The sequence below is a fragment of the Acomys minous genome (genome assembly GCF_964271855.1).
Source record: "Acomys minous genome assembly, chromosome: 10".
Classification (NCBI taxonomy): Eukaryota; Metazoa; Chordata; class Mammalia; order Rodentia; family Muridae; genus Acomys; species Acomys minous.
In genome coordinates this window covers 99,560,934-99,587,886 of record NC_140491.1, presented here as the reverse complement: position 1 = coordinate 99,587,886, position 26,953 = coordinate 99,560,934, and positions in this window count along the sequence as shown.

The window sequence follows — 26,953 nt, the reverse complement described above, 5'->3', positions numbered from 1 at the left end:
GTCTCAAAACCAACCGTAATGCTGAATTGAGTCATGGAGCCCAGAACTGGTGAATACATGGTTCACAGTATAAATTCCTGGTCAGACTGCAACCAATGCATAACCACGACCTTATGAAAATTACCTGATTGCTTTGAACCTTAGTTAACTGTTTGACACAGAGAAGAGTTCATTTAACTCTGCGAGGATGCAAATATTTTGGCACATATATTGAACTGCAAAATAAAGGTTTTGTGATTGCCTTTGCTCTTTGTCTTTCTAGTTCTGCATGTGCTTCCTCCATTTTCAATTGTTAAATATACTAGAAAAGACAAAGAATGAATAAAGCAACAATAAAGACAGGGGACGGGCCATCAGAAGACGGAGCAGCAAAGGGAAAAGGGCAGAATATGAGCAGAGTGCAATAATCTGAACATGTAAAGAAACACATTACTTGTATGCTTACTTAAATGAATAACACACAAGCCTTAAAAATCCTGGCCACTAAATTACTTCAAGTGACAAATGGAAAGACTGATTTAAAATGAGGTCCCACTGACAGCTTTGCTTTACCACCTAAAATGTCCAAAAGAGTCAGCAACTAAGAACTGGTAACAACCTCGAGAACTACTACTCACTGTCTCTCTGTTGCCAAAATTTGGACTGCATTTTCAGTACCATTAAAGCAGATGAAACTCCACTGAACAATTGATAGCTTTTTCTTGTCATAATGTAGAAAAGAAGCAATCCTCCTTTCTTGAAAGTTGTCAGAAACACCTTTCATCTCTCTCCTCATACTCTATTTCCTGGTTCAGAAACGCAAGGTCAATGCCAAGCGAAGCAACTATAAAGATGCTTTCTTCCCTTAAAGCAGCCAGAGTTCTGGTAGACTGTATCCTAGCATCCTCAATAAATACTAGCAAGAGAAAAAAATAGATGGAGAGCTAGGCTGGGCCTTGAAAATACAATGCATGCTAAAGATTGTAATTTAATATGTGCTCCATCTGCACACAGTCTTGGACCACAAGAGTGTCAGGTTCATGTGAGATAAGGATAACCTCCACTCTCTGAATACCAGAGGCAGCAGGCGTGAAGATGGAAGTCACACACTTCAAAGTGCCAACTGCATCTGGATCTGCACCTGGGGGGGGCGTTCGGAGTTGTTAGACGCTGGGCTAAAAGTTTTATACATGGTATCACAAGATAAACACTCGCTATGGATACATCTCTGGTTGTGTGAGAATGAATAAACCGAAAAGAACTGGTGGTTTATAAAAGAAAAAAAAAAAAAAAAAGAAGAAAGTTGGAGAGGTACTGTGGCATGTAGATCCACAGCAAACCCTGAAGATATTTAACCTCATATACTAGAAGCCATTGGAAATTTATATTTTTTAATTTGTGTGTTTGTGGTTTTGCCTGAATGTAAGGATGCTGCGACATGCAAGGATGCTGTGACATGCGTGTCTGGTGTCCACAGAGGTCAGAAGAGGATGTCTGACATAGGTCCTCTACAAGAGCAACAAATGCTCTTAATTGTGAATCGATCTCTTCAGTTCCAGAGTTTTACTTTATTTTTTAAGCCTTAAAGTTTTAAGTGGGTTAGTCTTGAGGTTTTCCATAGAGAGCAAAATGTGAGGCAAAACGTATTTGTAAGGGTGTGTTGTCAGGACAGGGAAGGGTGAAGGTTGGCGCAGTGGAGAATTCCAAAGAAACATGGGAGCAATTGAAACAATAAGGAAGATCTGGTAAACAGATCTTTAGGGCTCTACTAAATTAGGGTTACTGCTTGCTAAATAGCAGGAGACTGGCTGGATACAATGTTGAACGCCCAGGAAATCATTTCATTATCACCAAGTACCATGTGCCAGGTCCTCTGCTCATGGCTTTTTATGGGCAAATATCCCTATAGTTGTAAAACCACGAATAAATAGTGAGTGGCTTCCCAAGACAAATTATGACACAACTGTCCAAGGAGACAGAGAAAGGAATGTGGTCTAATCTGAGGGGAGCTGTAGCTTGGCTTGAATGAGTTTTGCTCAGACCCACACTGCAGTACTGGCTGAAGAAAAATATGATCATGAACATAGCCCGTAGCTAACATAACATTTACATCATCGCCTCTAAAGCTTGCCTGGAAAGATTGTAAAAGCTGGAACCCCGAGAAAAGAGCAACGAACCACCATCTTCTGGCCAAAATACAATTACACTTGTAAATTCATGGCTGCCGCTGTTGCCTACACTGTGTCTTCACAGGAATTGGCTTTTCCACAGTCAAAATAGATGACTAGGAACTTAGGAGGCCATAATTCTCAGGGCTGAAATATTGGCCGCTGATGAATTCTGGGAGAGACAAAACCATTGCCTTCAGTTGGCTAAGCTGACCTAGCTCAAGTGATTCACTCCAAAGTCCTGGTCACACAGAGGGCCCTGAGTACAATCAGAGAGTCATGAAACAATAGACAGGAATCTGTGAAAGGGGCTTACAGTGAGGACAGGAGACTGACAGGGGTGAGAGGGAGATTAGAGAGGGTAGGGGCGGTTGGAGTAGTCAGAATGCATTATATGCATGTATGAAAGTCTAAAGAAGAAATTATCAAGTAGTAAACAGGTTATTTGTATCCACTTATAATGTTATTTAGTTTCTGTTAGGGGCTAAGTCCAAACTGAGGCAGAGAGGAGGATGTGGGAAGCTATGATAAGCTTTTAAGCAAGACTTGATGGTGCCGTAGCTTACAGTTCCAGTGAAAAATAACTAACACAGACAGAATAAAGAACTTGGAATCTACATTATGTTTAGGATGTCCAGGACATAATACAGATCACTTGGTACATGAACAATGGAAAACTGGAACACATATACAGAAAAGAAAAGAAAAGAAAAGAAAAGAAAGGAAAAAAAAGAAAAGAAAAGAAAAGAAAATTGGCTTAAAAATGTATCTGATGCTGCATCTAACAGACAAAGATGTTAAAGCAACTATAATAAATTTCTTAATAAAGTAAAGCAATCTGAGTTTCCAACATGCAAAAATCCCACCAAAGGATGAGAAGTCTCAGTAAAAACACAACAACACAAAGAATCAAATGTGATATGGCATCTGTGACTAGGGAGTAAAGAATAGAGCGAAATTCTGCCTTCCTAAGCAACAGCCTAACTCTTAAATTCGCTTCTTGAAAATTGTTGAACTCATCTAGAGATATCTTTAAGAGAATATAGGAAATTTATATGCATATATTTATGTATAAATTTTACACATATAAAAGTTTATATATTTATAAATGTATATACATATTTTATATAAACTTATCTATATTTATGTATTTCCAATATATGTATTCCAGAGATCTACTAGACCCTAGAATGTACATCAAGAGTTAATGTTCCATGAGGTATAGCTTGATTATCACCCTCTCCTAACATTGTGCTGCAGTGATTCTCCCTCATGTATATGCACCCTCTCTCCAACTATAGTTTTCAGGCATAAGTGATAACTCTCCATCCTGGTCCATCTAGCGCTCTATGCAGCAGAAATTATTAAAGATGTGCATTGTAGGAGTAGAGAGCCGAAATGATCTTATTATCATATCCTTACCTCTGCTTAGAAAATAGATGCTTTCCTGCAGGAACACCAAGCAGCAAATGCAGTAACTCTGATCAGCCATCTTAAGACTCTATTTGAGGAGCAACACACATAGGAGAGAGCTTGCTCTTCCTCCCTAGCACCTGGTCATAACTCTATGGTTACTTGTGGAAGGAACGAGAGGAGAGAAATCAGATCACATGGAACCAAATCTTTGAGATTTTGTGTTTTTTTGTTTTTGTTTTTGCCTGATAAGAATATTCAACACCACCAGGGTATTAAGTGTGTCTTTTTGACCAGTAAGTAGGTTATGCTGACTCATCAGCAATCCCTAGGAGTCTGTCCAAACAATGCAATTTAGAGATCAAGGTTGAATTAGTAATATAGACTGCAGAATTAAATCAGCCAAGTCACCAAATAAATAAAGAAGCAAACCATTACCATGACTGAATGCACATATCTTGTCTCTACAAAACAGTATATATAATGTGAAAATTTACCAAATACATATAAAATATGTAAAGAAAGAGGAACTGTGACTCACGGGGATTAAGTAAATGCATTGCTTTTAAGGGAACTAAACAACACACTTATTGAAGAAGCTCTAATGAGTATGTTTAAAGAACTAAAGACTCCTGTGAAACAAGCAACACACAGAAAGAAAAATACATTGCGATCTCACTTACTTACAAATGTCACTTTTTTTGGTATCCTTCTTATTTGTCAAGATTCCTGTGGTACGCATCCATTCATTTTATGATTAAACTTAAAAAAAAAAAAAAGAATTAAAGAGTCCATGCTTTAAGGACTAAAGGAGAGTTTCAGCAGTAAAAATAATAATATTTATTTCAGAGAACTGAATAGAAATTTGGCAACAGAAAAATGTAATAAATTAAATGTCAGAATTCAATAAAGTTTTCTAGGGGATTTGAACAAAGAACCAACAAATTTGACATTTTTATCTCATAATGAAGAGGGAAACAAAGGATAAACGAAACTAACAGAGCTTTCGGGGAGTGTGTGGCTCCACTACATTTACCAGCCTCTATCTTGGGCAGTCCCTGGGGAAGATAGAGATAAAGGCACAAAATGGAGACTCCAAAATATAGCTGAAAGCGTCCTTTGTTAGAAAACTCCACTCTATCAGCCACAGTAACCACAAACAAACAAACAAAACAAAAAAACAAAGAAACAAACAACAACAACAACAAAAACTACACCAGTCATGTCATAGATGTAGCTGCACGCTAAATTCAAAAATTTAAAAATCACAATATCAGAAAGTATAAGATGAGTTCATATACAGGAAACACCAGTAAGATTACCACCTGATTCTCATGCAGACATAGGAAGCTGGTAGTCTAGAGTAGCACAAAGTCTTGGAGTTCTTGTCATCTAAAAATTTAATATTAATCAATTTAGCTTTCAAAAGTGAATGTTGAGTAGAGACACTCCCAAAGAAAATAAGAGTAGGTCTGTTCCTAACAGCCCCTACTCCACAAGCAGATTTTGAATGAAGTATTTTTATTAATTATTTGAAAGTTTTAAACAATTCATTTCGCTCATATTCATCCAAATTCTTCCCTTCACTTTTCCCAGTTCCACCCTCCAGTCCTCTTTTATTCTTAGTAACTCATGGAATTCAGTTTATGCTGACCACACCCATAAAGAACCTGATGTCCCCTCCTCCCGGAAGATATCAACTCTCAATAGCTCCTTAGTTAGGCTCATAAGCCTCTCCATGCCCCATGCAAGAAAGCTGGTTGGCTTGACCTTGTGAGGGTCTTAAGCAAGCAACTAGCTGCTGCAAGTTCGTGAGTACAACGGTCCTGTCCTGTCCATAAATTCCTATTTCCTTCAGCTATCCCTGATTTCTGGCTCAAACATCTTTCTGCCCACTCTTTCTGTGATAGTCCCTGAGCCTTGTAGGGCAGTAATACAGACATTCCATTTCTACAAGCAATTTTAAAAAGTTATGCAAGCATGAAGTAAGTGGCACCTGAGCGGGGCGAGGTGTATGTGGGGGGGTGGGGGGGAGCAGGGAGAGAGAGAGAAAGGGGAGGGAAAGAGAGAAGTAAGAGAGGGAGAGCAAGCAGGGAGAGGAGGTGGAGATAGAGAATGGGGGTAATTATGTAAGTACTATTTGATGATGTAATTGCATTTTTCAAATCATCTTGAGTCTTTGTTAGTCAATTTCTTAACATACACACATATAATGATGTTGCCCATCATAATGTGATGTATTTGATAACGGCAGCACAATGAGAGTGGGTTGATATAAAATTGTTGCAGTAAAACAAATGACAACATGGTCACTGAAAACCATAGGGAGAACAGAAAAAAAAAAAGCCCAAAGTAAACAGAAACAACTAATTATATGCACTCATTCACATTACTCCTACAGTTTCATGCATCCCCAGTTGTCCGTAAGCTCACGTATATAGTCAAGGACGACCTGGAACTTGCGATCCTCCTGCTTCCTGTTCCGTCAGGGGTGCAGCAACAGGGTCAGTGTTTATGAGGTGCTGGGATGGAACTCAGTGCTTCATGAATGACACGTATGAATGACTCTACCAACTGAGCCATGTTTCCAGCCCCGCTCCACTTAGCTTTCTAAACAGGTAGTTATGTAAAACGATAACTATGTCACTGAATTATTTATTTTATGTCATACATGACTATCACATGTGTAATAGCTGTGGCAAAAATGAGAGAGAGTGGAATACTCTACAATGTGGTAGTGAAATTTTAGTATTTCATTGGAAATAAATCACAGCAAAACTGATATAGATTGAAATAAATAATAATAAATCTGAGGATCTATAGATCATCTACTAAGAAAATGGCTCAAAATGCACGCTTAAATATCACTACAGGCATTAAAATATTACTCTATAAGCATATCTACTTTCTACAAAATAAGACAGAAAGTAAAAATAAGTGAAGAGTCCAGGCTTCAACTGCCTGGTAATCAAATGTCTTGAGTTGGGCATGGTGGTGCATGCCTTTAACACTAGCACTAGGGAGGCAGAGGTAGGAGGATCTTTATGAGTTTGAGGGCAGCCTGGTCTTCATGGCCAAGGCTACATAGAAAAACCCTGTCTTGAAAAATCAAAGAGAGAGAGAGGAGAGAGAGAGAGAGAGAGAGAGAGAGAGAGAGAGAGAGAGAGAGAGAGAGAGAGAGAGAGAGAATCATGAGAAATATAGAAAATTGAAAGAAAATTTACAACTTTAAATTAAACTTTATTTGTAAATAATTAAGAGGATATGGAGTATTGATAATGATATAGAGAAAATTTTGTATATAATATTTGTGAGATATAAATGCTATAGTAACTGAGTATAGTATGATATTCTTCAAAACAATTTGTAGACTTATCTCAAAATCAATTCTACTCTTTGGTTTATAATCAAGAGGAGTGAAAACATGTGCCTATATAAAACCTTGCAAAGAATATTCCCATGAGCAATATGCAAATGAAGAACCCCAAATTTCCATCACTGATGAAGAGATGAGTAAGGTAAGATATGTCCACGTGGCTCACCATAGAGAGACTTCCGGGTAAGAGCAGCAGCAGTAAGAACCTGGAAACAGAAACCAAAGAAGAGGCCAAGGAAGAGCTGTGAAGTGAGCTTGTTCTAGGGTAGGAGCTGGGTCAGTTGCCTAGTGATGTTTACCATTTTTCCTCTGGGGAAGATGAAAAATGTCAGATAATAAGATTGTGAGGATTAATAAAGTCTTTGTTTGCTTTCTTATGGTTTTTCCTTTTACCGATAATAGATTATTTACTCACATAGTGTATCCTGAAAATAATTTTCTCTCCCTCTACTCCTTCCAGTTCCTCCACTCTTTCCCTCCCTCTGAAATAACATGCTTCTAAGAGATAACATCCAAACACGACAAAATAAAATACAGTAAGATTAAAGCAAAAGTCAACATATTGCAGTTGGACAAGGCAGCCCAACAGGAGAAAAAGAATCCCAACAGCAGGCACAAGAGTCAGAGACACACTTGTTCTCACACTCAGGAGTTCCATTAAAAAAACCTAAGATAAAAGCTATAATATATAAGCAGAGGACCTGGTGCAAATTTGTGTAGGCCCTGTACTTGCTAACTTAGTCTCTACAAGTTCATAAGTTCCTTGCTTAGTTGATTCAGAAAGCCTTGGTCTCTTGGGGTCCTCTGTCCCTCTGGCTCTTAAACTCGTTCTTCCTCCTCTTCCATGGGATTTCTTGATCTCTGAAGTGGGGGTGCAATTTGATGGAGACCTCCAATTTAGACTCTCTCTCCACGTGTCAAGCTTTGGGTCTCTGAATCTTCTCCCATCTGCTGGAAGAAGCTTCTTTCATGATGACTCGCTAAGGCACTTAGCTGTGAGTATAGCAGAATATTATTAAGCATCAGTTTGTTGGTATTTTTCCCATAGAATCTAAGAAGTTTCCACTGCACTTGGTTTCTATATCATCTCTCATATGCCCCACAATACAAACTGTCTCTACTTATATTTTCTCCCTCTACCCTATCTACTGTTCTCTCTCCTTCCTTTTCTTCCCATTCCCTCTAACCCCAAGTCCACTGGTAAAATATATTCTATCCTGCCCCCAGGGGGAAATCCATGTGTCACCAAGAAAGAATAAATACAACATCAGAAATGAACAAAATACGAAAACAGGAAATAAGAAAGAAACAAATCTGCTGGAAAACCAGTGGTTCTTGGATAAATCAGGAAAATTAAAAGGAACTTTAAAAACAGTTAAGAAAGAAAAACAAAGAGGGAATATACAAATTATTTTTGGAGGAAAAGGAGATGCCATTGATAATTATTAAGTGAATTGTTTTCATAATTTAAAACCCTAAGGAAGAAGGCTCAAGTGGTTTCACTAATTTTTCCAAATGCTAAAAATAATTAACCAACCCCAACTCTTTGTATTTACTTTCTAAAATAAAAGGAAAGAGTTTATAATTCTTTTATATGTTGTTGGTATTACACTGATTGCCAAACAAGACAACATAGTACCAAAAAAAGTAAAAATAAAGGAAACTATTGAGCAGTACCCTGTAAAAACAAGGTGCAGAACTGCTTAAAGTATTAACAAGTTCAGTTCTGATGAATGTTACAGAAAACACACACACCTGACCAACTGGACTTTATTCCTGGGTTCCAGCTAGTGAGGTATTCCGTAATTAATCAGTGTGTTTCACAAGTCAGCAAGTTAAAGGAGTGAGTACATTGTATGACTGCCTAATCAATGAAAGGTGATTGACAAAGTTCGATGGCTTTTAACAAAGCTCTCGAGAAAGAGTTGAGGGAACATCCTCAGTGTGACAAAGGATAGCTAAGAAAAGTCCAGCATGCGTTCTACAGACTAAGGCTAACTTAAGTGCCTCCTTCCTGCCTATTCAATACATAGAAGGATGAAAGAAATGTCATTGCTTTTGACATAATTGTGTGAAGAGAATGCTAAACAGCCTAAAGCAAAATAATAAAATACAAAAATAGAAACTAATAAATGTGTTTACCTAAGTAACAAAGAACAAGACAAAAATGCAATTATCAACCAGTATCAACAGCACACAAACCTAATATGAAAAAGCAGAACACTATTTGGAAAAACCAATGCATTTGAGCACTATAAAATGTCTCTTAGATTCCAAAGGAAAGCTTTGAGAAAGGAGATCAGAAAAGTAGAATTTAATAAAAGTTGCAACTTTTGACTTACTTACTGCCTTCAAAATTACTTCCTGAAAAAATGCATATTATAACAGAAACCAGCACAAAACAAAGCATTTTCAATGTATGTCATGCAAGAGTCACCCATGTTAAAGTTACGATGTCTTCTTGGAGTAACCGGTCATCCGGCAAGCAACAAGTGGTTGTTGATTTTTAAACAATAACAGTATTGGATAAAATTAAAGACCACGCTTTTATAAGAAATATTTCATAGAGAGTCTAACTTTCACTATGAAAGAGCTTAACAAGGAAGTCAGTGAAAGTGTCAGTGAAAGAAACAGAGTCCTAAGTAGATCAGATCAACACCAGAAATGTTACATTAGCATTTTACCTCACAACCAAAGAAATAAGAATTAAAAAAGAAATTGAAATAATTTGCTTATCAAGTCACAAGATGAAACTGTCTGGGCACAGGTTCAATGAATGTACACTGTCTCTCTAAGGATGTGTGTAATATCTGTAGAGATTACTTATCTCATGTTTGGCCTGTTAAGTTCTTGCCAAAAGAATAGAGGAGCCAGGGTTCAATCCCCAGCAGCCATTCACACCACACATCTGTATCTGCAAAAGCATGTATGTTCAAGTAGAATTAGAATATTCATTGATTATATGAAAACATTCATTCAACTTGCATTATTAATTAAATTTCTAAAGTTAACAAAAATGTGCCAGGCTGGAGAGATGGCTCAGAGGTTAAGAGCACTGACTGCTCTTCCAGAGGTCCTGAGTTCAATTCCCAGCAACCACATGGTGGCTCATAACTATCTATAATGTGATCTAATGTCCTCTTCTGGCCTGCAGGTACACATGCAGACAGACCACTGTATACATAAGTAAAAAATGAAAAAAAATCTTTAAAAATGTGAAAGATGTTCTTAATTATAAATTGGAAATGTCCATTAGTAGTAGAAGAGTTAAATTTTATTTGGAGCAGCTGTTTGAAGAAAGCACATAAATATACTAAAAACCCTAGGTCTTAAGGCTGTTTCTGTCTACAGAATATGTAAGTAATATATTAGATGGAATAAGCAGAAATCTATAAATACAGTTCCTCAGTTAATGAGAACTAATTGAGCTATGTTAGCCGAACTCACTTCTTAGTCACCTAACTACACTGAATTTGCCATCACCACCACTGCTTTGGGAGGTTGGACTCTTGATGCTTCTATTCTCATCACGTGAACTGTTCCCCGGAGCTGAGTTTCATTAAATAGGCAAGAATCTTTCTATGTTTCTCAGATTTGTCGTTATAATTCAATTAAACTTTGAATAGATAAAAATGAAATGTTTTATACAGAAGGGAAAGATTCTATTTATTTGTTTTGCTTGTGCACCCATGTGAGTGCGTGCGTGCATGAGTGCTTCTGTGTGTGTGTATGTGTATGTGTATGTGCATGCGTGCATATGCATGTTGAGGTCAGAGGACAACTTGCAGATATTTCGTTCTTTCTGTATGTCATATGGATCTCAAGGATGGAACTCAGGTTCTGATCCTGGAAATACAAGCACTTCAAAGTATCTGCTGGTCCCAGACTGAGTCTTCATAAACAACTCTTATGATAAGTGACATAATGGTTTGAAATAATACAAAAATAAGAGTTCTTACATTGCAGGTATATTTACGTTTTCAATCAATGTTTAAGAAATTAGTGCTGGAAATAATTGAAATATAGACCTCATAGGTAGAATTCTTTTAAAAATCCCTTCAACACTGAGCACCCTGATAAAAGCTTTGGTCCTATGTTGAGATGTTTTTTGCATGCTTGTATATGTATTTTTGCTTTTAGCTAGAAGAGATGATTTTGGGTATACATGCGTCATTTTCCCTGCTTTTCATTTCTGCTAATGTTGCTGATGATCATAACACCAATCAGTCTTGATCACTCTTTGGCAAAGTCAGATGTGAATAAATCACTGAGTAACCAGAGGCACCTCTAGGCTCTTGATCATATGTGTGACCCAGAAACATGAAAGAACTATAGGGCAGGTGGAAACCTTGAGGAAGAAACAGGGTCAAGTTGATTTGCTAATTTGGTGGCACACACACTCGAGTCTTAAACAAAGGGCAATAATTCTAAAAGTGATAGATTTTGCATATTAATTTGATGTGGGGACATGATGTCAAAGGAGAGCCATTTTCCATGTTTATATTCCCCTCCACAGTTAACATGTAGCATTTTCATGACCAGAGGAAAAAAGTAATGTCTTTCAGGTTCTATTTTCATTAGGTACATTTCACTAATGAAATGCTGACACTTTTGTTTCAAAGTAAAGGAATATAGAGATGTAAATTTCAAGTCATTTTGTACCTCCTAACTTACAAAGGAATGAAAAACAGACCTGGCTTGGACTCCTGCTGTGATGTTTATAGGTAGATATTCAAAAGGGAAGAAGAGCTTGAGGAAAGCAGCTGAGAGATACAGAGGAAAAAAAAACTTACAAATAAACAAGTCGGAAGTCCACCCTCAGTAAGAGAAAACTGGAGTGGCCCTTTCGGAGGACACCCACCAAGGGTAGAGACAAGCTCTTCCATTTCTGAATATTGGCTGCCTTGTTAATAAGAATTAGAGGAACATATAGCAGGTGTGAAGCCAGGTGTCAGAGCAGCTGCCAAGCAGGTCTGCAGCTGTCTTGGTGGCCAGTGGCCCTACGGAAAGTGAGTCAGTCCAGTACTTTTGGCAGAGCTTCGTATTGACCAGCGCTGCCTTCAGCCTACAGGTGGCCACACCTAGGGCAAAGCCATGAACTTCGCAGATGTGACCGAGAACACTGCACATTGGGTATACAAGACTTCTGCCTCAAGGAAGAGGCCATTTTCACTAAACTTCAGTCAACAGACTGTGCCCGGGTCATGTTCTCCTGATTCCCAGCTGTCCTGGCACCCTGGCTGACCTTGCCAACAGTGGGCTCCTGGCTCGAATATTACAGCACTTCCACTCTGACAGTAACTCATCTATGCCATTGGCCATGGTGTTGCTGCCCTGTGCTGTGGTATCAGTGAAGACGGGTCCTAGATGTTCCAGGGCTTTCTTTGATATGCTCCTTAAGGCACCTGGCTTCGCCAGCCTGCTACTGGTCATTGAGGACTCTGATGCCAGTGAGCCTGATGCTGTGTACAAGGTTCTGGACTGCTTGCTATCTGGTCACTAGCCAGCATGCTAACTTCAGACTGTTCCTGCTGCCCAGAGCCTGTTCTTCTTCTGATGCAGCCAGAGGAAGTAAGCTTGGATGCTGCCCTGGTAGCCTAGAGACAACATTTGAATTCATTGTGGTCCCTTCCACTGGTCCTTACCCGACAGGAACTCCTCTGTTCCCAGCACACAGTGTGAAATATCTTGGCTGTCCGGGAAGTCCCTGAAAGCTCCAAGTTGCACATTCCAAGAATTGTTCATGGTAAGTAGCCAGCCTTGGTGTCTTAAGATGGGGTGTTGCTCTCCCATGACCATTTGGCTATTTTCATCCCTTTAGCTGTTCCTGGCAACCATGTGTGAGAAATCAACAGGCTGGAGCTTGCTTTGAACTCATCTTGCCAAATGTAAACAGCATGTGTTATCAAAACCCTAAACAGGCAGCATTCTTGATAAAGAAGGCCACCTCTCATTTAACTTTGGCTGGTTTGCGGTTCTGAATGCAACAGAGGCATCATCTCAGCCTGACATGGTCCTGATCCCTTGGAGCAGGCACAGTGATGCCACGCTAACCCGTATAGCATGGGGAAAATATTAGTGTCACATCTTAAGATCATCTGTCCCAGTGGCCTCTGGCTTGCAGAAGCCTCAGCACAGGTCTTTCATCTACTCCTAGAAGGAATGGCCACAGATGGGATTGAGCTATATGGAGCAGGGGTAGCCATGAATACTGTCTTCCAGACTCTGGACAAGCTTTTGCTGAGGACATGATGTGGCCATGTGGTGATCTCCCTCCTGGACACGTTTGTGTGCTGTCGATCCTGTGGCATCCAGCCTGGACTATAACCCCTGGTAAGCAGCCTCTAGGCCTGGAATAGAGCCTTCTAAGCAACTTGGACTTCTCATCTTCTCTCTCCACCTAGCTTTGCATATGTCAAGCTCCAGAGCAGCATCGGTGTCAGAGACCTGGAGGAATGCTCTTTGGTGGTTGATAACCTTTAACGAAGAAAGTCTGAAACAAAGTGGAAGAAACAGGAGAGTTCACTTGTCTTTTGATTCCTTCCTGGCTTCTCATTGCCTACATCTATCATGAACACTACATAACGATAAACATTCCTGGATGAAACCTTCAAAAATCTAAGGCTGCGCCCCGGACATGGATAGTTCAGGCATAGGCTAGATAGTCTGCATCTAGTAAATATATTTCACATACTTCTTGAAAAAAAAAAAAAGAATTAAATCTTGGCACATAGGCATTCCCAGAAAATGGAGTATGTCTTCCCTTCTTAAATTCATATAGGCTACCCAGAAACTCACAAGTTCCTGGAATTTTTATTAAAATTTTTATATAAACAAGCAATCATCTTGAGGCTACAATTCCTGGTAACACTTTCTAAGGATGCAATCAAAACACGCACTTGGATTAGAAAAAAAGAGGATAAGGAGAACGGTTTAGAAATTTTCTTAAAGATAGATTCTTATTAAAATGCTTATTCTTTCTAAATTCATTCACATTGGGTGTTACAGCACCATTAGTAAATTGTTATTTTTATGAGACTGTTTCACTTAGGAAATTTCTTAATTCATTACATTTTATTAGATCAGCAGTAATGAACCAAAAACAATATCATTTATTTTTATTACTACTGTAGGTTAAATCACAATGATTTATACTGCCAGATTGAAGCAATGACTGTGTAATTACTCAGTTATTGTCAACGATATATTTTTTTTTAAATAAGACACTTTAACCACATGTAAGGTCGATAAATACAGAAACTTGCAAGTGAAAATATGCAGCAGCCATGTGCACCTGTTCTGGTTGGCGGGGAGGGGGTGTTGGGGGGTGGCAAATGGCTGGTATAATGAAGAGGCAATATGAGCATGCCACAGTCAAGTTATGCAGTATTAAAATGTTATTTATAGCGTTATAATCTGAACAGGGCTAATTTTCTTAAGTAGAAACCCCACACAGCCATTCTACAGACAGAGTTTTCTGGATGCTTGCTTCTCTGGCAAGGAAGATATTTTCTCGGGTTCTATGACCACTTTTATTATGACCTCTAGAGCTACACTACAGTTAGGCAATATTCTTCTGGTTGTACCTTCCCAAGACCTACATCACTTCCACTAACCCTCCTTTCCAGGGAGGGAAGAATAGACGTGCTCCAAACCTTTGTAATTCATGAGATCTTGGCAACCTAAAAGAAGCTATTTCCTTTTTCTGGGCAAATAATCTCAATTCGGATAAACGTTAAGATAGCAAGTCGGAAAAAAACTGTCTTGTTGTGATTTATTAATGATGTGCTAATAATTGCAGCTACCATGAGATGATTGCCTTCAAAATATGCAGAGGAAAAACAGTTATGGATCTGTAACCCATTATCTACACTCTGGTTCCAAATAACGCCAAAAGCCAAGAAAGTTTTGCAGCTCATTTGACGATAAAAACCTGAACATAACAGTCATGGAAGTGATTACGTTCTTTGTTCTTGTTAGTGTGATTAGCCAGCTATTTTGTTGTATATGCTCCAGAGAGTCTGGCTATTCTCTAATATGTAGGTAATTTGCCATATTGTTTTCTGGAGTTGAGAAAAAAAAAATAACCCCAGACCAAAAACCATTCAACTTCAAACATATCTTGCACAAAGGCTCTACATAAGCTTTTGGACTCTGGCAATCTAGACACTATTAGGCATGGGCTCCCTCTCATAACTTGGGCCTCCAGTTAGATCAGCTGGCCATTCTCATAAGTCCTGAGCCATCATTGCCCACAGCACGTCTTGCTGGCAGGATAGGCTGTAGGTTGAAGGTTTTGTAGTTGGGCTGGTGTCCTTGTTTCACCACTGGAGCCTCGCATAGTTGCAGAAGATGGCAGGTTCATACTCTGCATTCTCCACGACTAGGACTCTTTGCTACTGTCACCTTTATAGGTTCCAGGAAATTTCCATTGGTCTAGATTTCCACATCTCCCTGCAAATGCCCCCCAATCCCAGTTGCCTCTCCCAGTACTCTCTTCCTCTATTCCTCCCTCTCCCACCTGACCCCTCCTGTTCCCATTCCTACCCACTCCCAATCCACTTACAAAATCTGTTCTATTTCCCCTCCTCAGGAAGATCCATACATTTCCCTTTGAGCCCTCCTTATAACTTAGCTTCCCTGTGTCTGTGTATTGCAGCATGATTATTCTTTACTTAGCAACTGATATCCACTTGTGAGTCAGTACATACCATGCTTGTCTTTCTGGCTCTGGGCTGTCTCGCTCAGGATGATTTTTCTTTCAGTTCTATCCATTTGCCTGCAAATTTCCTGTTATTTTTTTTCTAACAGCTGAGTAATGGTCCATTGTGTAAATGTGCTACATTTTCTTTATTCATTCTTCCATTGAGGGATACTTAGGTTGTTTCCAGTTTCTCACTATTATGAATAAAGCCACTATGAACATACTTGAGCAAGTGTCCTTGTGGTAGGATAGAATGCCTTTTAGGTATCTGCCCAAGAGTGGTGTAGCTTGGTCAAGAGAAGATGGATTCCCAATTGTCTGAGGAACCGCCATATTGATTTCAAAAGTGGTTGTACAAGTTTTCATTCCCACCAACAATGGAAGAGAGTTCTCCTTGCTCCATTGCCACTTGTGTTATTGATCTTACAGCCCAGGGACCAAGGGTAGAAGCAAACATGACTAGAAAAAAAAAAGTCAATTAAGTGATTCCTAATGATATCCTGCTATGAGGGTTGTCTTTGACTCCTTTGCCTGCTTTTGAGACTCTTTATTTCTTACTGAGTTTCTGTGTCCAGCCTTGATATGAAAGTTTGTGCCTAGTCTTATTATAACATCTTAGGCTGTGTTCAGCTGATATCTGTGGGAGGCCTGCTCTCTTCTTAAGGGAAAAGAAGGAACCGTAGATCTGGGGGAGAGGAGATAGGGGGAGGGGACTGGAAGGAATGGAGGGATAGGAGACTATAGTCATGATGTATTGTATGAAAGAATACTAATAATAAAAAACAAGAGTGTTTCTTGTGTGAATTTTGTAGGTGAAAATGTGCTGTAATGTCAAAAAGTTGGACACAACTGCATAATGTTATTCCTAAATAAACACGATTATTCTTGGGAACAAAAGAGTTTTACATAAGAGGTTGTAAATTTGGTTTATTTTTTTCAATAAGTGGTGAATTTTTTTTTTGATGAGGAGAAGAATTTTGAATTCAGGTTTTCTTATTTTCAAGTATTTCATTGTGCACTAGTTAAAGAATTTTTCTACTCTGCCTAGTTAGTTCTGAACTGTGGATGGCCCTGAGCCAGGCTCCCAAGGCTTTTTATCACTGGTCTTAAGATAGCATGAGTACAGCTAGTCATTCAGCATTCAAGGCATGCAAGAAGTGGTCCTTATCATAAGTGACCTGGGGATGGAAAGATGATTGTGAATATTCATCAGAATGTTTTTTATAAACATGGGAATCAACTTGGAGAACTAAAAAACTGAATTAGTGATTTATATTTAGATAGTTAACTTATGACAAAGCCTCCTAAAGTCTCAAAAGCTAACAGTCCTGGCCCCAGTGTGTTCTGGGCATTGCCAGTTTCCCAGGATCTTCTGACTTCACTAAAGTGACCAATCTACTTCTCCCACAGAGGCATCTTCTCTTATTTTATGTTCCAGACTACTGTGAGGCGAGTGATGAACAAAATTTCTTTTTATATAATATAGAAAATGTTTAAAGTATTGAAAAAAATCTTATTCTAAACTATACCATAAAACTTACTGTATTTTATTACTAAGGGCAGCTTCAGTGAAAACACAAAACATTCTCATTCTTTCTATATTCCCCAATTGTAGCTCTTAGACACATACGTTTTGTCAGAGATTTCTAGGGACAAATAATTTCATTTCTTTTGTAATCATGTGACTCCCACAGTAGATGGGATGGTCAGTGTTTACTGTCAACTTGAATCTGGAATAGGAACTAAATTTCCGGTCACATCTATGGGTGGTTATCTAGATCAGGTTAGCCTCAGGACATGCCTGTGGGGGATTGTCTAGGTTAGGTTAGCCTCTGGGCATGCCTGTAGGAGATTATCTGGAGCAGGTTAGCCTCTGGGTGCTAAAACCAGAATTCACTGCTTGGAAACCACCATTCACATATGCAATCAGCAAGAGTATTTTTATTTCAAGGAAGCAAGAATCCTGCATGCAGGGGTCAGCCAGGTTACAAATAGTGATCCTGGATACACACAAGCAGGCCTTTTTAGAGGTAAAGAGGGGAATTCCAACAAGAATTAGGTAACATAAAACCTGATTGGTAGGCAGCAAAGCATTTATATTGGTTAGTTTTTGATTGGCCAAGGTCCCTGTGGCCAGCAGACCATATTTTTGTATCAAGAAGGTTTAACCACAAAATGAGATACTTAAACTATATAAAGGTGTGAAGCATAGGTACCCAGTCTTGAGATAAGATTTCTTCAAGTTCCTGTGATTATCTCTGGGTTGCCCTTCAGGTGAGGGATTTTGTTGTTGTTTTGTTTTGTTTTGTTTTTTGTTTTTCGAAACAGAGTTTCTCCCTGTGGCCTTGGCTGTTCTGGATTTACTTTGTAGACCAGGCTGGCCTTGAACTCACAGTGATTCATCAGCATCTGCCTCCAGAGTGCAGGGATTAAAGGCATGTGCCACCACGGCTAGTTTAGGTGGAGAATTTTTATGGTCTATACCTGGAACTGAACAGCATCAGGCCTAGGTCAGGCCTGGTTCTATAATGGAGACCAAGCACAAAATGGAGGAGTTAGTGTCTGCTTTCATTCCCTCCTCAAGTATTGTTCTATCTCAAATCTGTGAGTGGGATTTAAGGACTGATACTGGGATTTTAACACCAGAGTTCAACAGTAGGGATGCGATCAGGCTCATGTCTGTGGGGGAATTTCCTAGATCAGGTTAGTCTCTGGGCAAGCCTGCGGGGGATTGTCTAAGTTAGGTTAATTGAAACCGAAAGATCCACCCAAACCCTGGGCTGTACCATTTCCTGGGCTTTGATCCTACACTGTCTATAAGGAGGAAGCTATCTCAGGACAGGCTTTCATTGTTCCCTTCTTCCTGACTGTGAGTGCAGTGTAAACAGCTGCCTCAGGCTCTTCTCATGTAGGCTTTTCTACCATGATGGACTGCACCCTCAAACCCTTCTTTCTTTAAATTGCTTTTGTCAGAGTGTTTTGCCACCGTAACAAGAAAAATAACTAGGACTGCAGGTGAAACCCTATAGGCGTTGTTGAACCAAATGAACGCACAAGAGGTTGATCACTTCAAGTGTGCTCCTGCAGCTGGGGACTCTTCACCTTTAGGCAACTATGTGGTTTGCACTCTAAAAAGAAGAGAAAACACAAGCCATTTCAAATTCTCTCTCTCTCTCTCTCTCTCTCTCTCTCTCTCTCTCTCTCTCTCTCTTTTGTCACATATACTATGTTAGAATAAAACTAGAAATTTTAAAAATATTTAAATCTTTGTCTTATTACGCTATTGAACAGTGGTTGTGGATAGCAATGTGCTTCTTGTCATAGTCTGTTCTCATTTACCTTCTCCCTGCTGTAAGTGTGAGTGAGCAAACATCTGGTCTTTGAAATACTCTCTCTCTCTCTCTCTCTCTCTCTCTCTCTCTCTCTCTCTCTCTCTCCCTCCCTCCCTCTGTTCCTCCCTCCATCTCTCATTTTATTTTGTGTGAGTTTAACGCAGTACATCTTGAAGACTTAAAAATCACCAAGGTGGACTTATTTAAGCATTACTTAAATAAAAATATACCCATGCCTGGTGATCTCACAAACGAAAAGCTATAAGAAACAAGGGGAGAAAACAAAACAGCTCTCCAAGACCAGTAAAAATTAAGCTCTAAAAATATTATTTCGGCTTTAAAATATTATTGGGAAAATGTTAAATTTATGAGCACTTCTTAATTCAATCAACAAGTTAATGATCCAAACGTTATGGTTTTATCAGCCTACTCTTGCTATTGTTAATCTAATCTGTCTGAATTATGGCTTCTTATTTAGCCTTTTTTGTTTTAGTTGGCTTGTAATTTATGGTCTGTCAACCCATGCATTTCTGACAGATGACACAATCAGGACTTGTTGTACTCATTAAGTTCAATGTTAAAAAATGAAAGAGCAAACTCAGACAGAAAAAATAAGAAGGAATGAAAACATTTACTTTATAACTATGGTAGATAAAACCACTTACTATAGAGCGAGGGGCCTGCAGAAACTGGGGACTCCATTGTAAATATCAAGTTGGTGCAAGGACAAAGTACGGGTTTTATTGTCCTCTTTCAGTCTGTATTTTTTTTCTCATTTGCTCTTTTGTTAGGCACCACAACTACGACATCCTTAATATGTCAATCCACAGCTTTTTAGTGAGGAGTCTCCACATGTGGAGAAGTGTTTAACCAGAGTAGGTGTCCATAGTCAAACTAAATATACCATCTACTTTGGAATCTCCCACTGTTGTCTACTGGGAAGAATCCTAATGGAATTGACAAAGCAGCATGGGAACCTAGGGTAAAACCAAATACTACTGCCCCAAGAAAGAAAAACATAGCCGTAGAACGACTCCTCATGACATACTGCTGTACTCACAGATCAGTGCCTTCCTCAGCTGCCATCAGAGAGGCTGCTGCTACAGCAAATGGGAACAAATGCAGAGACCCACAGCCAGATAGAGAGCGAGAGACTTGGAATACTTGGCCCTAAATGGAATGTTTCTATTAAATCCCTCCCTTTCGGGCTCAGGGAACCTGCAGAAGAAGAGGCAGAAAGAGTATAAAAACATCAAAAAATAAGGGCTTCCAAGTCAACACAAGCAAAGCTCATATGAACTCCCAGACACTGAGGCAGTAAGCATGGGGCTTGCACAGGTAGCCACAGGTCCTCTCAGCTTATATAATTGCTTCCCATTTAGTGTTTTTATGGGATCCCTGGGTGTATGAATGAGTGGGTTTCTGATTCTTATGCCTTCTCTTGTTTTTTTTTTCTTTCTGTTTGCTTTTTGTGTCTAGTTATTATGCGTTAGTTTTTGTCTTATTTTATTATTAAAAGATACTTTAAATTTATGATGACATGGAGGACTTAGGATGGCTGAGAAATTCAAAAAGAAAGTTAAATTTCTTAAAAATAAAATAAAATAAAATAAAACAAAAACAAATGTTAAGTAAAGGTAATATAGGTTAATTTATCTGAAATCTAAAAGCATCAAGTTTTTAAAATGTAACTATAACCCTTGGGAATGTATAAATTTTTCGTATTCTAAAGTAGATAAATGGATTAAAAACTCAGTAAACAAATTCCTGAGTTCCATCCTTTTTTAAGTATTCAGGATGTTAATGATGTGTAGAATAGCTGCTCTCCCCTGTAAAAATTGGAGACTATTTCAGACACATGTGCTTTGTATGTGTAGAACAACGCTACAGTAAAAAGAAAAAAAAATCAAGAAAGGAAATAATTAAGAAGTAAATAAAGTGAAAGGGCAAAGGGCTATTCAGCTGAATCAGCAGAAAGTGGGATTTCTTCAGCGTTAAAATCCAGAAAGCATTTGGCTGTGTATCTCTATTTCTTCTCATGCCACACTTGTCTGTTACGCTGAGCTAACAGACAGGACCTCCCATGTTCTTCAATTCCTTCCTGCAGACTTCAGTGCCCCATTGGCTGTGGGGAGAAGAAGCTATACTTTATAACCAAGGCAGAGGTCATCGTTTGTTTGTGCTCACCCTGGATGTCACCGTTCCGAGGGGTTTCCAATTGACCAGTCAATGCCTGTTCTGTTGAGAGCCCAGCTCACAAAGGAAACATCTTATTTTTGATATGTTCTACCTAAGGAGACGGGAGGTTCCATTAACCTATTAGAAAAGCTACTGACAAACCTTGGTATTAGAAGAAAAAAAAAATTAAAGTCAGCACTGTATTGTACAAATCTGAAAGGCTTAAGAATGTCACTGCTGGTGGCCTTTGGGATACTGCCCAGTCACATGGTGGGTGCTGTGAGAGAGTCCCTGGATGCGTGTAATGTGCTCTTTAGTATTTAAAAAAATTAAGTGAAAGGTAATCTTTGTTCCTCCTTATCTATCTATCTATCTATCTATCTATCTATCTATCTATCTATCTATCTATTATTAAACATCATTCTGAGGTCCTCTTTCTTAATACTTACTGCAACACAGATTTCTGTAACTCTCAGGCAGACTTCAACATATCTGTGCTCTCAATATTTGGGCCCGAGTATCGAATCCCCAAGCAACATAGGCCATCAAGGAAACAACTTTGTCTTTCTAGACATAATGGTCAGGAAGAAGTTGTACCTGTGCCCGAGCACTCTGTTCCCTGTACTGCATGTCAAAAACTACCTCTCTCCAATTTAGAGGTGCCCTAGCCTAATTCAACGGGCCAAAGGTCCTAATTGCTAATTTGCTAAGCAATTTATCACATATTACCTATACCATCTCAAGTCAGACTGAGTGCGGCCACCAAATCATGGCAATGAATCGAGACAAGGGAAATTGCGATTAATTCACTGAGATGACTTGTTGCTAAATATTGAAAACATGGTTTTAATTTGAAACATTAGCTGTGCATTCTGTTATGTGACTGTTTCTGTAATATGTATATAAGACATGTTTAAAATGTGCATCACGAAGCCTGAAATGTCTTTCTTGAAACAATTAAAATGAAACAGAAACTTAGAATTCAGGTTCAAGTAGTGAGTACTGAGAAATTTTGTACATATCTTTCCAGATAGGATGATGCTCTTAATAACAGAGAGATGTCCTTCTCAAGTAAGCCACGAGCCTAGACAAAGCCCCATAGAGAAGGAGTCTATTGTTCCTCTTTATTCAACAAGGACCACAAGACCTTTACAATCATCATGTCTAGATTCAGACAGCCTTTGTAGCTATGCTCTGTCATTCATTAATTGCTTAGTTTTGTGAGCCTGGCTACCTGTCTACACAGTCGGGGGACTATGCCATGATCACAGCAATTACAACTACCTCGCAAATGTTTATATTAAAATAATAGCTGTGGTATTTGATGGTTATTCTACTATTAAGTCTCAGCAACAGTGCTCGGTATTGATGACAATGGCTCTTTATGTCCTCCAGTACCATAGTGACAGCCATCAACCAAAACTGGAAACATCCTGGGGATCTTGAAATTTGGTACTATAATGTGACTACAAAAGCAAAGCCAATGTTTTCAAGAGAGATACAAACATTGAAGCACCTATGCCCACATCCAATGTTCATTTCAAGATCCAGTGCTGAGCAACAGTGCCAGAAAACACCTCTAGAATCTCACCTTTCCTGCTTTCTCATGCATCTACCTCATAATCTAAGAATAAAGCTCTCTTGGCTGAGCTGGCCCAGCCATTCATCTGATGTGAGGTGGTGTGGCCATGAGGGTGATGTCCTCCCGCACCTTACCCCTCAACCTCTGGAGAGCTGCCCCTCAGGGTATGAGAGTGGGAGAGACGGCCAGCCCTTACCTCCTGCAGCACTTGGAAGAGTGAACCCTGAGCCTCAATTGGGCAGCACAATATAGCTGCTTTGGTTGCATGAGTGCCAGTGAGCAGGCCTAAGGACATGAGAGCAAGTGAGTTGACCCTACCCTGCCACATTGCATGGCTTAGTGTGATTGTGTGGGTAGGCTCACTCTGGTGGTACAGGTAAGGGAGAGCCAGCAGCCTGACAAGTTCAGTTACAAGACAGGCCCAAATATAGGGCTGTGAGCTGGTCCACCCCAACATCTACCCCATCAATGAACTGCTGGAGGATGTGAAGGGGCTGGTCCTGCAAATCCAAAGCTGCAGGATCTCCATGACACAAAGCAACAACAGGATAACCAGAAGGAGGATACAATATTGACGCTGCTGAAGCCGGAGACCTCCAACCAGACCAACAACTCATTGCAATGAGCATTTGCAAGTGAAGACGTGTGGACAGAGGGGTGTACTGTGGGACACTGTGACGAACTTCAGCCTCCAGGAGATGTTTTCTGTGCTTTTCCCGTTTGTTTGTTTGGTTTTTTAAATTTTTCTCTTGGAGAGGAGGTTGCAAGGGCAGATAAGAGGGGATGGGAGATGAACGGGACTGGGGTGCATGATCTAAAAGTCACAAAGAATCATTAAAAAGTTGAATTTAAAAAAAAAAGAAAGAAGTTATAATGGTAATAACGAGAATAATCACTATTTTAAAGATTAGTTTCCAAAGCTTCTGAGTTTGTTGAAGATTTGGTCTTGCTAAGCAAATGTGATAGAAGCAAGGTAGAGCTGCATATGTTTATGAATATCATTCTGGCCTAATAGAGTGGGAAGTTTATTAAACAGTCTGAAAGCCATTATGTGGTTGTTTGGTGATAACAATAAACACTGAGGTGTTGGAGTACCTTATAGACTATGCTTTGAAAATTATTTTATTGCATAGAAAACATAGGCAGCTCCAATGAAGAACATTTGGTTTGAAATACACTAATGAACATGTTCAACTATAAAAAAAAAAACAGAGCTTTATAAATATGCTAAAAGCAAATTATGCTTTCTTGTATTTTATAGATACGTATACTAAATGGAGGAAGGATTCGTCTCTTTAGAACCAGAGACTGATGGAAAAAGTCTAGCATAATTTACTGTCCAATTCAGTTGCTTTAGCCAACACTGTCCTTTTCAAAGTAAGGATGACAGTGACATTGCATACACATCCCAGGGTACTCTGGAAGTGAAATAGTCACATCTGGTCTGCTGGTTTCTCAAGGTAAGATGATCAGTAGTCCTTGGAGGAAGACAGTTTTACATAGCACCTTTGATTTTGCAGTTTTGAATTGCTCATCTGTAAAGCACTTTTGTTGACTGAAGGAGCTGTGAGTCAGAGTGAACAAAGACGTATTCACATTATAACAGAGACGTGGACCCACACTTCAGTCTAAGTGTCAAAGCTCAGTGGATATTTTTATAAAAGGAATATCTCACTTGCCAAGAGTGACACTTGAAAACTAGCTTCACTTAGCATCTCGGGTCTCATGAAGAACACACAGCAGCCCGAACGCTGTGAAGGCATAACAAGAAATAAATAAGCACCTTAACCACTTAGTAACTGCAGCTTGGTTTCCTTCTGAATGATGAGATGCATTTACGATTTCATAAGGCATCGGTTGGGCATCCATGGCAGCTATTAATTAACCTGCATTTTGTTTATAAAAAGAATGATTGGCATCTGTGCCTATTTTACTGATGACTGTTATAACATACTTTCTACACATCTACTAGAGAGGAAAGTACTAAGTAGGGCTGAATCGAATCGCCTTTTTTTTTTGTTTCACCTTCTGTAGCTGGTCTTTGCCCCAAGTTTGACTCTCGTCTCAAGAAATATGCATTACAGAATGCATGAAGGTCTTCATTGAGAAAACTAAGGCTGGAGATGGACTAAAATTATCCGCAGTCCCTCGGTGTTCAGGGGATATTTGTGAGGGATCAAGTTATAACACAGCCCCAGAAACGGACTAGAAACTGAGTCCTATACACCTCTGTTTTTTAAAATTTTCCTTAGACTTTCAGACATTCCTCTGTAGCATTGCTTTTACTCTGTTCTAGACAGACTCAGATATCTCCACAGTTTGTGAACACTTATTTGCTTCTCTTTTAAATGCCCAAAGAAGTCAGGTGATCAGATAAGCAGAACTTGTGGAGAGAGGAGACAGCACTTTACTCCCATAGCCTCCTGTCCCCACGACTCGCTAATGTCTCCATGGGTGTGTTGTCTCTGTTTCTTAGTGAAAATAACAGTGGTCAAGCACTTTTGTTATTACTTCTAAATCACAAACATCTCTCTCTCTCTCTCTCTCTCTCTCTCTCTCTCTCTCTCTCTCTCTCTCTCTCTCTCACACACACACACACACACACACACACACATACCAGAGTTTAGTTCAGAAATCAAAACAGCCTATGAATTCCATTGAGCTCAATTGGCACTAAATGTCTTCCTAGTCCCAATGGAAGACCAGCTGAGAGCAGCAAGCCTGGAGCTTGGCTCTGCTTAACCCGCTCCACTTCCCCACAGTGACCAGTTCTGCTTCTTACAGTGTTGAAAGCTGAGGAGCGAAGAGACGTAAAGGGTGGCAAAGACTGGCTACGAATGGAAGCCAGATACTTTGGTATCTCTTTCATCTAAGAGAGTAGACACTTTAAAATTGAGCCCTTTGCTTCTGTTTTTTGTTGTATTCAAAGGTTCCTCAGTGAAGCCTTCAGCTCTGGAGAACCGACCTGTTTCATCGCTCTACTTTAGTTAACTATTTCCCTATAGTCCCCGCTTTCCTCTAACACTTTCTACGTGACCTCTCTCTTCTGCTCTCTGTCTCCTTTCCCTCCCGCACCCTCAGTGCTGCGCTTGGCAAAGGTACTCTTCAATTGAGGCCTGCCAGTCCCTCTGGCCTTCGATGCTCAGGTGCTAGTAGGGAGGCAGCAAGCCAATCAAGTATTGCAGACACGCCTAGCACATCTTGCTTCCCAGAAGCCATTGAGTCAGCATATCACCATTTTGGGAGAGGTGGGACGTGGTGCGTTGGATAGAAACATAAGCTGAATTCCATGAAAAACAGAACAAAAAGGAGGTTTCTTGAAACCCTTCTCACTAAGTCCAAGGAAGAACGCCTTCTTCTAGGGCTCAATTTTATTTTTCCGATTGTCTATCATTGTTTCTAACCAGAAATAGGAATTTAATGGGTGGTGGCAGTCCTAACCCAGAATCCCCTCTTTGAAGGATCTGCTTAAGGATCTAGATTTCCTGGTGAAAGTGAGGTGGATGCCGTCTTCTGAGGTGCCTCAAGCAAAATTAAGGAAAATAGCATTCAATTTCGTCATCTTTACATTGAAAAACAAGGCTCTAATTCTCTTCCAGAAAGGATTCTTTACCCTTTCCCACTTGATTGACTTGCTAACAAGCATTCTCTGTCCGTAAGGATTTTTCATGATAGGCCACTTCTTACCATGTTGTTGAACTCAATTGACTCATCATGGTACCTCTATAGATCTCTGCTGTGAGGTTTTTTTTTTTTTTAATAAACATGTGCATATGTTTAAATGTTTTCTGAGCTCTTTTGGAATTGCTGCTCTGTTATGAGAGAGAAAATAAAATAGAAATCAAACTTTTCCTCTAGTGTAAGGAAAGAGAGGGTAGAAGAAGGTTTGATGGCGTTTTCTTCATATGCTTGAAGACTATGTCTGTTTCATATGAGTGAACACACAGAACCAGCTCCTAGAAACAGAAACTGAGAAATCTGTGAGCTGGAAATAGTAACATTCTCTCCTTCTTAGCATTGTCAAGATTATAACAGGCCCAAAAAGTGCCCTGTAAGTAGTGAGTAGTTATTGACTTCCAGGCCTAGTTCCCATCAGCATTGTTAAAATAACTGCCAAAGTGTTGATCTTCACATCTGCAACCCAGGAGCCAGATGCATTCTCCAGACTCCCATTTATAAGAGTATAACATGGTCGTAGATTGGATGACTGCCTCGTTAAAG